The sequence below is a fragment of the Ascaphus truei genome, chromosome 3 (genome assembly GCF_040206685.1).
Source record: "Ascaphus truei isolate aAscTru1 chromosome 3, aAscTru1.hap1, whole genome shotgun sequence".
Taxonomy (NCBI): Eukaryota; Metazoa; Chordata; class Amphibia; order Anura; family Ascaphidae; genus Ascaphus; species Ascaphus truei.
The window spans coordinates 146,533,505-146,548,990 of NC_134485.1; the positions used below are offsets into that span (position 1 = coordinate 146,533,505).

Sequence of the window (15,486 nt, forward strand, 5' to 3'; positions counted from 1 at the left end):
GCTGCCGGACGTTTCGCCAATAACATAAATTTAAGGGTTTTTAGCGGTTATGTTTGGGGTTAAGTATAGGAGTTTTAGGGTAAGGGGTTAATGTTTTTAGGGTTGGGGATAAAGGGTTTAGGATCAAGGATTTTAGGGTAAGGGGTTAAAGTTTTTAGGGTAGGGGATAAGGGCTTAGGGTAAGGGGTTTTAGGGTAAGAGGTAACGTTAGTATTAGGGGTTTTAGGATAAGGGGTAAAGTTAGGAGCTTACCTTGGTGGTGAAGCGGCCAGTGGGGAGGGGGTGTCCCAGCGGCGAGGTAAGTGGCGGTTAAACATCGGTGGCGATATGGTTGTTGCAAAATGGCCGCAACCAAATGTTCGAGACCACCCTGTGGGAATACTGTGCAGCTCTGAACATGTGCCGCTCTTGAGGAGCAATCACATGATCGCAATGTGCCGGAGGGGCTTTGACACTCTGGTGTTACGGGGTTCTCTGGCACACAAAGGGTTAAAGCACCACTCCCACCCATTTTGGACATTGATTGCTTGTTTACAGAATTTGAACTTGGGAGGTCCTCCAGAGCGGATCCACACTATATGTAGCTCCAGGGAGCACTTCGTTCCTGAGATATTTACAGATGTCACCCGCATTCATCCAATAGGTAGCCACAACATCATCCATTGTGGCTTCTTTTTGGCTCGCAGGATTAGGTGGCCATTTTCATTTCTCCAACACGGGAGCTTTAATACCAGCAAATGAAATTGTACATTTCTTGGAAATCTGGGGGATCCCAGAGCTAAGGAAGCTTGGTTCAGCTTTGGAGGACCCCCTAGTTTGAATTTAAAAAGAAAAAAAAAGGGATTACTGGTTACAATTTGTCATTAAAAGAATAGCTGGCACTATAATCATAGGAAATTGTTTTTGCTTTGTTTTAATTCTGTTGTTATAATATGAATTCTAAGGGTAAATATAAACATCTTTTGCCAACACCTCCTCCTCCTCTATCGATCTCTCTGTGGGGGTATCCCAGGGCTCTGTCCTGGGACCTCTTCTCTTTTCTCGGTACACACTCTCTCTAGGTGACCTAATCACATCTCTTGGATTTAAATATCACTATTATGCTGACGACATACAAATTTACTTTTCAACCCCTGACCTTACACCTGCTGTACAGACCAAAGTTTCTGAATGTCTCTCTGCGATATCATTCTGGATGGCCCTCCGCCGACTTAAACTTAACATGGCAAAAACAGAGCTCCTTATACTTCCTCCCAAACCTGGCCCTACTACCTCCTTCCACATTCCTGTTGGAAGTACCATCATTCACCCAGAAGCCCAAGCACACTGCCTAGTGGTCACACTCGACTCCTCTCTCGCATTCATTTATTTATTTATAAAATATTTTACCAGGAAGTAATACATTGAGAGTTACCTCTCGTTTTCAATTATGTCCTGGGACATTCGCCCCTCATATTCAAAACGTATCTAAAACCTGTCGCTTTTTCCACCGCGATATAACAAAGATACCCCATTTCCTCTGTTACTCGACTGCTAAAACTCTGACTCAGGCCCTCATTCTCTCCCGTCTTGATTACTGTAACCTACTGCTGTCCGGCCTTCCTGCCTTTATTATTTATTTATTTATAAAAATGTTTTACCAGGAAGTAATACATTGAGAGATACCTCTTGTTTTCAAGTATGTCCTGGGCATAGAGTTATAAAAATACATGGTTACATTAAAAGAACAGGGTTATACAGTGAATTCACAGACATTTCATGGACAGAAAGAGTTGAAAAATTGGGTACAGGGGATAAAGGGCTGTGTTTCAGATAGAAATAGAGCACCTTTACATCACTTTAACATCAACCAACATCAGCGAACAGCAGCAAATGGCTCACACCCTTTGGCTGCCCTTCGGCTGCACCAAAGGCTGTGCGCCTTTAGGGCAACGCAGATGTACACTGGGGTGGGTGAGATTGAATCTGATGCACCGGTGAACAAAAATAAATTTTCTTTGTGTCCCCTGGGCTCATTAACATTCCAGTGGGTGGGGTTGCCGATTCCACAAAGAACAAGCACATGTTAACCCTTAGCACGCTGGTCCTGTGCAGAGGGGAGTCTCCCCCCTTTCACCTGTCTCCCCTACAATCTATCCTAAACGCTGCTGCCAGAATCACTCTACTCTTTCCTAAATCTGTCTCAGCGTCTCCCCTGTTGAAATCACTCTCCTGGCTTCCTATCAAATCTCGCATCCCGTACTCAATTCTCCTCCTTACTTTTAAAGTTTTACACTCTTCTGCTCCTACTTACATCTCAGCCCTAATTTCTCGCTTTGCACCATCCTGACTCTGCTCAAGGATGTCTTCTCTCTACCCCCTTTGTATCTAAAGCCCTATCCCGCCTTAAACCTTTCTCACTGACTGCCCCACACCTCTGGAATTCCCTTCCCCTCAATACCCGACTAGCACCCTCTCTACCCACCTTTAAGACCCACCTTAAGACACACTTGCTTAAAGAAGCATATGAGTAGCACCGTGGCTAATACTATAAACGATACATAAAGCTTGGCCCCCTGCAGACGCACTTACCTGAATGCCCTCCTACTGTCTTTGTACGTTCTCCCCACCAATTAGATTGTAAGCTCCTCGAAGCAGGGACTCCTCTTCCGAAATGTTACTTTTATGACTGAAGCACTTATTCCCATGATCTGTTATTTGTATTATTTGTTATTTATATGATTGTCAATTGTATTACTACTGTGAAGCGCTATGTACAATAATGGCGCTATATAAATAAATACATACATACATCCATGTCTCTATCTCAAAACATTTTGAGATCATATATTGTCAGATTTTGCAAGATAGGGAATGGTCTCTTCTAACTATTAAAGAAGCAAAACATGTACATTTTATGTGTTTTTTTTATAAATCAATTCTCTAGTATTAGAGAATACTTGCAGTGTTTTTTTTTATTCAACTCTTAATGCTCTTTTTAATGAGTTTTAAAGAGAAGCCAAACATCTTAAATTTAAAAAAATATATATTTTTGTTTTAATATATGCATCCTTTGATTACATTTATTGAAAAACTAATTCCTTAAGCTGGCGATCAATTGGTTCTCCCATGATCGATCAGCAAAATCCTGCTTCCCAGGGTTCACTAAATGGCTGCCTTTCAATTTAAAATCAATCCTTCAGTTAATGGAAGGCTAAGACCCCGCTACATGTGCCGGCACCCCCGCCTTGCGTCCTGGCGGCACGTGCATGGCACTTCACCGCGAACTGCAGTCTGAAGGGAGCTTTTTCTGCCGCAGGGGGCGTGGCCATGACAGAGGGGGACGGGGCCATCACTGCTGGAGACATAGGGCTCACTGCGCTTCCAGACCGCTCTGCTCCTCCTGCCTCCCCCGTTTCCAGCAGTGTTCATCGGACACCTGCAGATATCGGCAGAGGCTTCTAGTCTGGTGGTGGGAAGCGGAGCAGCGCTCCCTGCCACAGGATGCACCGATCACACATAGCGCTGCTCTAGGTTTACTGGGGGGGGTGAGAAGCCCCGCAAACCAAGCACTCACCTACAGTATACACCAGCCGGGGTATCCCTATACCCCCCACCCGTTTCTAGGAATTCCAGCACCTCTCTTATTGGCTCCCTGGCGCACCACATGACGCGTTGCCGCACAGGATTACAAACCTGTTGTAGCCCCTGCTGGCTGACGCGTCACACGAGCACGGAGGGACCCGGGACATCTAGGAAGAGGTAAGGAGCTGGTGCGTGGCCGGCTGCACTGGGGACCTAGCCTTACTCAGTAGCTACAATGTATTCGTATATTACTAAGGTAACATTATCTATTATTGCCTTTTGCAGCTCAAACTGCTGGGAATATTGGCAACAAATGATCACAAACAGGAAAGTGTTACAAAGATTTTGCAGTGCTGGGGAGGTGGGCTAAAACCAGTATATTAAAACTCATTAAAAATGGCATAAGAGTTGAATTAAAAAAAAAAAGGAGTAAGTATTATCTAATACTACAGAACTGATTTTTTTTTTTTTAACAACACACATATGTAAGATTTTGCTTGGATTGCTCCTTTAAAGCAACCTTTAATTTCTATAGCAAAATTTAGCCCACCTCCCAAGCAGTGCAAGATATTGCAACACTTTAGGCCTCGATCAAACAGGCTGCTACACGCGCATCCGCGTTTGCGAGCCTCTGTCTGCTGGGCGATGTGTGAACATCCCCAGCAGACAGAATGACGCGATTGGGGGCGTAACTTTAAAAAGAAAAAAAAAAGTGTGTTTGTGATTGGCTGGCGAAGTACACGTGACGCGGCTGCCGCTTGAAATGTCAACATCAGTTGAAAGTTCGAGTTGCAGCCGCGACAACGCTGCACTTCGCCGCAATTGTTCCCAGCTGTTTGCAGCTCAAACTGTAAGGCTGCGGCAAGGCAGGGAGCGAGCGTGCTGGCACTTGTGCGCGGTGATGTCACGCGCTCTGTTGGGCCAGGCGATTTATGACCAGCTAGTTGCGCGTGTGGGGGTGTGTGGCCATGACGTCATGGAGCTGGTTCGCCCTCATTGGGCATATTAAAATTTGCTTATCTCTGCAAGCAGCTAACTGCCGAGCATGCGCAGGCGCTCGCCACACACATTGCAGCAATGTGTTTCATCGCGGCCAGCGTGAGCACGTGCGCCCACTCGGCATCACCCTGGACGAGGCCTTACAATGTAAGTATACATTGTAGGTGCTGAGTTACACTAAGTGAAGCAGCCATTATGTTGGTCACACAATCAGGATTTTTACAGATTTATAACGGGAACATCAAAAGATTGCCAGTTTAGGTAAGAATATTGAATTATAATTGTTACATGCTTTACATATACAAATAAGAAAAAAGAGAGAAAACAAAGGGGAATGTAGTATTGCTGCTGGAAAATGCACTTTTGAAAGCATGTAAGGCATTTGCTTTTTATTTATACATTATATCAGTTTTGCTCTTGTATGAAAAACGTTCTCAATATTTCTGAAATTTGAAAAATTGATTCCTTTGAAAATTGTCCAATACAGTAATAAGTTTATTTTTCAGCATATGTTGACAAGTGACTAAGTGAATAGGGCAGGGGCACGCAAAGTTATTTTGCTGTGCCCTCCCTGCCTTGCTCCCTCCGTTCCTGCACCGCCTCCTTGCCTCGCGCGGCGTCATTTGTCATGTGACATCACATGACCCGCGTCATCAGTTACCAAGGCAACCGTGACGTCACATGTCCCGAAGCCGGCTAAACCTCAGTAAGTAGAGGTTGCAGAGGCCTCGCGCGGTCCCCGAGCATTTCATTTAAATGCCTCGGGGAAGAGCGCGGGACCTCTGCAACTGCCCGCGCCCCTGGTGTGCACATCTGTGTATGGTGCGTGTATCTGGTGTGCACATCTGTGTATGGTGCGTGTATCTGGTGTGCACATCTGTGTATGGTGCGTGTATCTGGTGTGCACATCTGTGTATGGTGCGTGTATCTGGTGTGCACATCTGTGTATGGTGCGTGTATTGTGTGTACATCTGTGTATATAGCATGTATCTGGTGTGCGCTTCTGTATATATAGTGTGTGGGCTGTCTGGTTCTTGGGCCAGTGTGTTGGGCTTGCCCCCAGGCTAATATTTGCCAGCCAGCCCCTGCATGTGATGTGCTTCAGAGATCAAGAAAGGAAGTTGATAGATGATGCAGCAAAAGATTGTTCGTGTAGGAGAGGGTTGTTGCTGGCCTGTGTTTTCAGATTTGACACACTGAGCAAGGTCAGCATCAGTTCAAAAAAATTCCTCTGAGGCTTGCATTCATAATGAAGACGGCTGCATACTGTACTGTATATTTTCACCATAATCCCTGTATAATGAGTGTTCCATAGCGTCTAAGTGTTATTTTACCCGTGTAGGCTTCTTCATCCAGGTACTCGAGAAGATATTGCTAAGAAGATGACTTGCTTTAAACACATAGCAGAGTTAACACATGTAAAAATGAATTTCATTTGTGGTCTGTGATTTGTGTGAAATATTGTTATCAGGGGCAGAACTAGTGATTTGTGGGCCCCTGTTGCAAGTATATACACTGCCCCCCCTCCTTCAAGTATATGTACTCCCCTTCCTCCCAAGTATAAACACTGCTCCCCCATCCTACCGGTGAAGCGGACAACCTCTGGCAGGGTGCAGACGGACGCCTCTCCACAGGTAGGGCATGGGGGGTTGGCATGCAGACTGGGCCCTAGAGAACTGCCGTAACACTGTTCTGTTTCTTAAAATAAGTGCCGGAACAATCGGAAACTAAAAGTTGTGGGCCCTGGTGCTGCTGAACTGGCAGTAGTTCTAACACTGATTGTTATGTGTTAGGAATACACATTTATTTATTTATAAAATATTTTACCAGGAAGTAATACATTGAGAGTTACCTCTCGTTTTCAAGTATGTCCTGGGCACAGAGTTAAGACAAATAATACATGGTTACAAATACAGTTACATATACAATATATTACAAACATGAATATATTGGTGATGATTTACATTCTACCGTATGTTAAGATTCTTCCTGCTGTATTTTTTTAAACCTATTTTGGGCTTTAATTTCAATGTAATAATTTCATTATTTATTTAAAGTTTTTAAAGCCAGATAGGCATAAGAGGCAATCGTTCTTACAATTGTGATAAAAACTATTTTTACGTTTCCTTTCTGAGCAAGGGGAAATTTGCTTGACAGCACAATAATACACAGGGGCCATTGACCCTTTAGAGTTAGGATTTTTGTTCCAAAAATAACAAGCTAATAAACATTTATTAAGACAGCAAAGGAAAACGTTTTCACAGCATATTGAGTAAGGGCCTTAGTTTGACCATTTTATTTGTTTATTCTAAAATATATGTTTGTTTCTTGTGTTCTAAGGTATAGGACATTTTTAGTATTTATACAGTAGATACAAAAAAAGTATCTTACCACAACACCCTTTTAGCACCTATCAACAGAGCATGGTAGAAACATAAAATTGGACAGCAAATAAAAAACACTTGGCCCATCAAGTCTGCCCGTTTTCCTATCTGCTGTAAAAACCCTATTTAATCCTTGCCTTTCCCTTGTATGTAGGATAGCTTTATATCTATCTGATGCATTTTTGAAGTGAAACTTCTTTAGTGGGACCTAGTCAATTTTGATGGAACAAAACTCCTTCATGGAGACGAAAATGTGATACGGAAATGATGTCACGTAACGGCCGTCGCTCCCCCCACACGCCCACTGTCACATGCCGCCGGCGCCGCTCCTAACGGCTGCCGGTCCCCCCACACGCCCGTTGACATATGCCACGCATGCGCAGTAGTGATGGCGCCGCTGATGGACGCCACGCATGCGCATAAGCGGCTGGCAGTGGCGCCGTTCCCCCCACACGCCCGCTGACATATGCCGCGCATGTGCAGTTGTGATGGCGCCGCTGCCGGACGCCACACATGCGCAGAAGCGGATGGCAGCTGTGCCGTTCCCCCCACACGCCCGCTGACATATGAGAAGATGACACGGAGTGCAGACCACCCACCCACACCCCCTGTGTCACACACCCTGTCACACACACACTGTCACACACACACTGTCACTCACAAACACACACAAACACAGACATACACTTTCACACACTGTCACACACACACACACACACACACACATAGTCACACACACACACACTGTCACACACACACTGTCACTCACAAACACACACACACACACACACTTTCACACACTGTCACACACACACACACACACACACACACACACACACACACACACACACACACACACACACACACACACACACACACACACACACACACACACACACACACACACACACACACACACATATATTCACACACACACACACACATTCTCACACATATTCTCACACACACACACACACACACACACACACACAAGGAATTCACAGTTATGCGCAGAAATAAAATTACGTTCAAAATAATCTCAAAAAAATTATCTGACAACACACAAAGAAGTTTCACTTACTATGCGCGTGCACAGCACACACATCTTTTTTTATTTCATTTATTTACTGTATTACCTCCTACCAGCTCTGTTTGGACGCTATTCCATGAATCTACCACCCTTTTCATAAAGAAGTTCTTCTTATTTCCCTCAGCTTGCTACCCTCCAATTTATTATTTTTGCATGTCTCTTATGCTATAAATTCTGCTTAAAACCCAATCACTGATTACAGCAGCAATCCCACCCAATTTGAATATCAATTTTTTTTTTTATTATTATTCTTTTATTACAGAATTCAAACCAAGGGTTCCTCTGGAGCTGAACCGTACTATTTGTAGCTCCAGCGTGCTCCCGGTTCCTGAGATACTTTCTGTTTAAGTAGCCAGTTTCCCGGTGCAGTCTTTAAAATGGCGCCTGTAGTCGTGCAATGCTGCAGAATCTTATTGGCCCATGGCCATTTTGATTTCACAAAGCCTTTTTCATTCTTAAAATTCTGTCTTTGGAGCACATTGATTCAAAACCATTCTTTCCTTGGTGTAATTGGCAGCCAAATTGTTGTATCAGCAAACATCTGCAACCTATGTCAGGATTGCTACATCATAATGATCAAAGTTAAAATTCTAGGTACAAAGCTTAAAAAGGGTTATTGACAAAAGACATTAACAAAACATAAGTTATTCAGAATAGAGCATTGGCAATTCCACCTTTAAATGACATCATGTTCCAGTTGTCGGGAGAAAACTCACTGGTTGCACCTGTGGTTTCATATATAACATCAGTATCGCTTACTGTATAGCTCTTGTTTTTTCTATGCCAGTGTAAAAATGAATTTCATTCTTTATTCCCAAAAAGCCCCAGAGCCTGAATGGCAAAGCTTTTAAAACATAATTGAGATCTGAGATATATTTTTCCCAGCGGATTAGCTCATGTTAGGCACACTTCTTGTTATTGCATTTGTTGTTGTTTTTTTAGTCATTTTGGTAATTGCAGAACAGGCAATTTTATTCCATTGAAATCATGTGTGGACAAATGGACATTATTTTCAGAATCTGTATTACAAAGTCCTTTATCCTTTTATTAGTTTAGTACTTAAGCCTTGGACATACGAAAGAAGCCTATCAGTGAAAATCAATTGAAATGCAGTTAGATGAAGTCCTAGTGCACTATGCGGGAGGCTTAGTCTCTGTGCAATAAAATCAATTAAGGCCTTTCTAGCTACATGCAGGGTTTTACCCATCCAATCACTTTTCACACGTTGCCTCCATTTGCTTGGCTACAGGGTTTTTTTTCATGTGAATTATGATGAATGAGATTCTTGTTCTGAATTCAGTAGATGGGTCATTACCTTACAGAATCCAGTCTGCGCCGGCGTTTAGTGATTAAATCTTTCAGCCTTACCCATCAATAAAGTCTGGATCCATCTGCCTCAAACCATGATAGGGAAATTGTCCACTGTTATATATTTCACTTCCTCTGAATAATCTGCATAAATCCTTTTGTTTTTGTTAATGAGTTGGATATTAGTCCCCAGGCTTAGAGCTGCAATGCAGGTTTATGCAATTCAAAGTGAAACTAACCAACGCTCAGAATATATCAAGAGATTAAAGGATTTCCATCCTTACTGTTAGTGTTGTTTTACAAACAGTTAGGCATTTTTCATTGTATTTTGAGATGAAATATTTACTATTGGTGAGCCACTAAGTCATCCAGGTGCCTGTGATCCCATTTAAACCCTCTTGCTCTTGTTTTGAGGCTCCCTTTTGCTGTGCTTGAGAGCTCTAATAAGGGGTGTCGCAGCAGTAGCCTGTGTTAACTACCATCGAGTTGAGATACACCTTATCGGAGTTTAGTGAATCTCCGCCATTGAGAGGTGTTGCACTATTCACTGGTATAGTACAAGATGGGCTGCAATTTAGACCTGTAGGGTTTACCTACCAGTGTAAGTGGTTTTATTTACAAATATAATTTTACATTAAACGAATACCATTGTGTGTGTATATATACACACACATAAAACTTTGCAGAAACAGGAAGTTCTTGCCCTAAGAGCTTACCAACTAATTTAAAAGTTTAGGCACAGTAAAACAAAGTGACTTGCCCAAGGTCACAAAGAGAGCTCATCCATTCCAGGGGCAGTGTTCTGACCACTAAGTTACTCCTTTGCAAATGAACAGTTTTCTTTTCAGCTAAGACAAAATGGCTAATTAATCAATTGTTTTCTATGTCTGAGGATCGCGCAGGAAAAGGGTAAGTTCTTAATACAAAGTTAAGAAACCAAAAGGGGGGAAACTATGAGGGGGAAACTCACCTCACAAGTTTCTGTAAAGAAATTGAAAAAATACTTCGATTTTTCTGACTTGCAAGTAACATTTGTTAAATTCGTTGATTGACTTTTTGATAATTTAATTTCTTGTTTCACTTCTGCTGATATTAAATATTTTTGTTTATTTAGATCTTAAACTTTAGTTTTATTTGAAAAAGAGATGTCACTTTACTTAAACCATCGTGTTGGCCATTTTTTTGCTCAAAAAACAATATATATGCACAAGAAAAGACGAGAAATAGAGAGAGTTACAAAAATACATAAAGGGTGTGACCCAATCAAACCAACCAATATGGGGTGGAAGTATAATGGGGGAGTGTATTTAAGCTGGGGAGAGAGGCAGCTCTTCAGGGGACAACCTAATCCCAAAACACGTGAAAAACTAAAATGAAGAGCGCAACCTATGTCCGCTAGCAATATTTAAATATCATTCAATAACACGAAAAGATAAAAAGTTGAACACCAGAGAGAGAGAGGCCAACAGACTGAATTGAAGAAGTAGAAGTTACCTGAAACAAACATCCGTTTCTTCTACCACCATCGGCCATAGTTATCACTTTGCAAACATGGCTAATTCAGACAATGACACGTTAGAAGAAGATGCAGAGGAATACGCACTGCGATCTCGGGGGAGAGAGAGAAAACGAAGAGGCACATCAAAGGAGCGGCTTGATGATATTGTATTTATAAGCAAGGACATAAATGAAGGCGATACCTTAAATGCCATAGCACTTCAATACTACTGTACTGTTGCAGACCTCAAAAGGGCCAACAACTTTATTAACGAGCAGGGCAGAACTTTATTTGCATTGCGGTCGATAAAAATTCCAGTGAATAGATTGTGTTTTGACAGAGTCACATTTTTCCCCAAAGGGAAAGGTTTCAAGAATAGTGTCTCTTCAGCCTTCACCAGAATACCAAGAAAGTTCCTCTGCTGCTGTTCCACTCGCTTCTGAGATTGTTGACAATTTCCTATAGGAAGTCGATCGGGACATTGAACAGATAGTTAGTTACACAGATGCCAAGAAAGATCATCTTCATGAAGTTGTCTCTGCTTTAACTCAAGAACTAAATTTGGAACCTGAGCACAGACCGGTTCAACAAAAAGATCCTTATGATGGTGCGGACTGGGGTTTGGGCTGGTGGACAGCAGTTGTGATAATGGTAATTGTAGGAATAATCACTCCAGTGTTTTATTTTCTTTACTATGAGGTATTGGTGAAAGTGGCTATTAGTCACTCTTCAACAGTGAATTCATCACAATCAGCTGGGCCTTCAAAGAAATCCTCACAACGAATATAAGTGTAATTACAATTGAACCATGAGGAGTATTTATTTATTACTCGGGCAGTCTGCATAACTGTGGCTACTGGGGGGGGGCAGAAAATGCATTCTGATGTAGCACAAATATTTCATGCTACATGGATTACTGCAACAGTGTTTTTCATACCTTGCTGAATTTATAATACAGCATTAATGAGCTTGAAGGTTGGTGTATTATGTTCTGTTAAAGAACACTATTTCTGTATTACAACATAAGCGACAAGAAAGCTGAGGTTGAGGTCTTTCTCTCTGCATATCGCTGTGTTGGCACAAGATGCTTAAAGCTTTAGGGCCTTATTGAGTATGGTCTAAAGCAGCAATTTTGGACCAAATTGAATAAAACGTCTGTACAGGAATTCACAAAAGGTCTGATGCTGGTACCTAGAGCTGGTGTTAACTGCCATTGACTTGCATGACAGTTAACGCCAGGATGGAGTGCGATACCCTACATTGTGCCTCAGTCTTTTTTTCAACTGTTTGCCCTTTGAAAATGTTATCATGGTTTTTTTCCTATCAGTAGGCTGATAAATATGGAGTAGAAATTGCTTTAAAAAAGAAAAAAAAAAGTGTTGCGTGTTTTTTCTTCCAAAAAAGATAGCTCTCATAAGGCTGGTCCTTGCAGTGGACAGCCTTATGAGAGCTACGGACAACATTTACCATAAGCTGAGGATTCGTATAATTCACTTTTTGCCTTATCCAATGTGTATGCGTATGCTTTGCTGATATGTAGTACAATTAGGTGCCATTATTTGGTGAATAGTCACTTTTGAGCATACATTTTTGCTGTTTTTGCGATTTTGTCAGTCTGCCTATACTAGCTTTATACTCGGATACCTCTGAGTCAGTGCTTAAGGTCATTATACTTACAGGATAGGGTGACTGTATAGATTGGACCTAATCAGGATTACTTACCTTGCTTTAGTGGAGAGTTGTTTAGGTTGGATGTGTACTCATTAGGGAAGTACCACAGACTGTCACAGTCTGTGGGAACGGGCTTGAGTAAGGGGCATTATAGGCTTCGAAACGTCGCCCCCCTATATCACCTAATTTTTTTCTTGTGTATTTTCTACCCTCTCTTGTTGTTGTTGTTTTGTTTAATTTCCTATTGTTTCCCCTCCTCCCCCTCCATTGGTGTTTTTTTGTTCCATGAGTTATACTCTCCAAGCCTGTATTGACTTTGTAGCTGCTTTTTTTTACAATATACTATTGAATTTTTCAAATTGACAATTTTGGCTGCTTTTTCTTATTTGCGTGCTGGGGGCCTCTGTATATATTATTGCTTCCTTTTGGGGGATATGAGGTTCCTCCTTGCTCCCGTGCACTTTATAGTTTTTTCCTAAATTGGTCTTGTGGTGGAGTGCTACCAAGCGCACATACTCAAAAAAAAAATGTAATGTGTTGCAATAGTTATAATACACAATATTAATAATAAGTGCCACACAAATATTTAAAATAAACAATAAATGCAAACCAGTCCCAATGAGGTAGTAATCCAGTGGGAAAAGGTATAAGACGAAGTCCAAGACTAGTGGTTGTGTTATAAAGGAGACTTAGTTGCCACTTTTGTAAGTGATGAACCACATCATATGGAAATCTGGAGAAAAAAAAGAAAACTAGAAGCGCAAGCTCCATAGCTTCACTCTGTTAAAATAAATTCCTTTTAATGGTATTAAAAAAATCACCGTCGACAGGAAAATCACTCACTAACGGAGCATTAAGAAAATGCATTTGAGAGAAACAACTCTGCAGCACAGATGAAGTCACGTTTGTGACAAAACGCATAGGGTCATGTTCTCTGACGCCGTACGCATGTGATGTGGAAGTGACTGCGAGGAGAATCAGCACATTGTGGACTTTCCTGTTGGTACACCTACACTCAGAGAAATCTGCAGCTACATTGGTCTACCGCGGACCAATGGATCCCCTGCTAGTGCAGTCCTGACTGTGAATTCTCAACCTGTGGAGTGAGCGTTACCTCTTTCTTCCAGCGTGCCTGGCGTCCTGTGCTGCAGAGTTATTTCTCTCAAATGCATTTTTCAATGCTCCGATTCTGAGTGATTTTCCTGTTGACTGAGTTTTTTTTTTAATACCATAAAATGTATTTAATTTCACAGTCACGCTATGCAGCTTGTGCTTCTTGTTGTTTCTCTCTCTCTCTCATGTAAATCTCCTATGTTTCGTGCACATGCCAAAAGATGTGAGTTTTTTGAGAAGTGTTATACTATTTATATGTAACACCCCTATCCTCCCCTCCCCCCCGGCAGCAGGGATAGGGTGTACTTTTAATATGAGGTAGATATAAGTGGGTAACTTGCATCCCAGTGTTTCCTTGGTGAGTCTGTGTCGGCTTGTAATCAAGGAGTTCATAAAAGAAAAAGGGCGCCAGGAACTTTGTAACTGCGTTTATTTTATTGTACATAGCAGCATATTTGCATTCATCAGGACAGGTTTTCAGCATATAGATAATCTGGTATCATACCTTAGGCATGCTTCACTCTGAAGTCTTGGATAGAGGCTCTCACTAGCCCATCTGTGACAGAATCCTACTTTATGCAATTGTTCTAGGAGCCCTACACTGAAAGATACGGTCCCTGACTGGAAACAATAAAGAAGGCTGCTCCTTACCGCACAGGCTCGCCCAGCCTGGAGACCCCTCTTGATGGGTCTAAAGTTGGGGTGCAGCATAGTACAGGATCCCTGATGTTAGGGATCCCTGGAGGTTTCCTGGATAGTAAGGTCATCCTTGGGGGTCTGGGGATAAAAGGGTGGGTCCCACCTTTTATATCAAGGGTGTTGCCAACAGTCTGCCCACAGTATCTGGGCAGAATTATCTGTTGCCACTTCATCACTCCACTGAGCATGTGACTCTCTGGCAACTTCCAGAACTCACCGGGCCCAGCATGTGCCTAAAAGACAAACATAGTAGACATTATAGTAGCCACTTCTACTTCCTCACATGTCTAGCCTGGTGAGGACTGTTTAACCCTGGCACTGCTGCAGCTACCAGGGCTGACATGCACGGCAAGGGGAATTTTAGCAAGGGTTCTACATAAATAAATAAAAATACCATTATTTTTGTATATATACTGTATGAGGTATGATCAATGCAATAGGAAACAAGGGAGGGGTAGGGAGTGATCACAAAACCATACTAATTGGGTAGTTAAATAATGAATGTGGTAATCAAATTGTGGGTGCAAACTGTGAACTGACTAGTGAATCAGAAAAGGGGGGAAGGGGAACACAAATTGACTGTGCCCCTAAAAGAATTCACTAAACTGCACACCACAGGTATAAAATGTAACTTTTAATAAATTGACTTAAAACATATATTACCAAGGATAGGTGTAACGTGAGTTAAAAATAAATTAAATTTAATATTAAATATATATCTCGTGCATCTATGTCATATAGTGTATATAATAATAACCCAATTAATCAACTATTGATGGTGGATTAAAGGCATATGATGCAATAGGTCAGGGTATTACCCCTCTGTATCAGCTGTTGGAACAGATGGTAACAATATGAGCGTCAGCGAGACCAATAAAGTGATTGATCAATGCACATCCAAATTCACTAAAACCCAACATTTCATCATTATTAATAATTTCTTATTACTTATCATGCTGCAAAAAAGCCTGCACATCTTTAACTATTTCTAATATTTCATTTTATTTGGGATATTAGTTACATCATTTGGCCAATGTATTTACATTTAGGTTTGCAAGTTTGAGAGTCTTCCTCCATGACAATGAAAGCGAGGTTCAGGAGGAATTCAGCTCAAAGGGCATGGTAAAAAATGATTAAATTAGAAGTTAGGACCATAGTGT

General features: G+C 41.8%; 1 protein-coding gene and 1 pseudogene across 3 annotated transcripts in view; both read left to right on the plus strand.

Moving 5' to 3' along the window:
- The window catches only part of BCAS3 (BCAS3 microtubule associated cell migration factor), a 1,601,451-nt gene that overhangs the window by 995,490 nt on the left and 590,475 nt on the right, over positions 1–15,486 (plus strand). The window lies entirely within an intron of this gene.
- LOC142489227 (lysM and putative peptidoglycan-binding domain-containing protein 3 pseudogene) lies at positions 3,140–15,002 on the plus strand (annotated as a pseudogene).